We start from the raw sequence: 1,225 nt of genomic DNA, 5'->3' as shown, positions 1-1,225 counted from the left end.
CTAAAACCGAACTAACCTAAGGACATCACACACATCCATGCCCGAGGCAGGATCCTAACCTGCGACCGTAGCGGTCGCACGGTTCCAGACTGAAGCGCCTAAAACCGCTCGGCCACCAGCGGCCGGCTAAGAATAATATTCAGAATGTTTTAGATGGCTGTTCATGCGACGCGGCGAGAGCAGGGATGTGTAGTTATGTTTAATTAAAGGGCCGTTTAATGTCGTGTCAGGTGCAATGCGCAGTGTGCTATTGTGTCACAGGAGGTAAAGACATGTGCTGCTATGATGTGTCTAGCGTATGGATGCTGCGCTTTGGACTTTTGCTACGTTGCTATAAAGTTGCCTGTCACCCACGTTCGGTGGTCCCGGCTCGGGGTTGTGACGGATCGCGGTCCTGGACGGACGTATGTGAGTGCTTTGACAGCTGACGAGCCCGTCGACCACGCGAACTCAGGTTTGCGGAAGCTGAACGGGGGCTGCCGGCGGTCTAAAATCAGACGGATGCGTGACTACACGATACTGTGGATTTGGTGCATTGTGGATTTCGGCGCACGTCTGCTGAGTTATTTTGCGAGCAGATCTGCAGGCTCCGCTATGTATTATTTGGATAATTTACGAGTACTGAGCGTATCTACACATCAGTGTTTAGTAGCGGTTTTCTATTGTGTGTACTTAAATTATGAGTTGGGTGAATGTCTGTGGGCTGAGCAACATGGCCCAGGGCACATCTGGGTTGGTGTTTTGTGGTAGTGTGATAGACATAACGTATGGTTAAATAAGTTGTTGGAAAAAATAAATAGAGTGCTGTCAATCATTACACGCCCTTGCATCACAGATCAGAGTGATTGGTTTTCCGTCACCATCTCGGCTGCCGGCGAGTAGTAAGTGTTTTCGCGGCGTTAATCCTGTGTGTCAACGAACTATGGGCTATTCTGACAACAGACGTGAAGACAGGTCCAGACGTGAGACGCCGGCGGTATACATGAAAAGAACAGTGCAGCGTTCACATGTGTGAGTGGAGAGTGCTGTCACGAGCATGCGGAAGCTGAACTTGACTGGAGACTCTTTAACCACCTCCCCCCCCCCCCCCTTTCCCGTGCGCACGCGCGCGTGACCAGCCTTGGAGCGTAATCTAAGGCGCATAAGTAATATGAATTTCTTCGGTGTTAGGCACGAATGCGACTGTGAGGAGGTCATGTTCGGGGGAGGCCGAGCTGAGACTTTT

The sequence above is a fragment of the Schistocerca gregaria genome, chromosome X, assembly GCF_023897955.1.
Source record: "Schistocerca gregaria isolate iqSchGreg1 chromosome X, iqSchGreg1.2, whole genome shotgun sequence".
In the NCBI taxonomy this organism is placed as follows: Eukaryota; Metazoa; Arthropoda; class Insecta; order Orthoptera; family Acrididae; genus Schistocerca; species Schistocerca gregaria.
Note: the sequence above shows the minus strand (reverse complement) of the source record.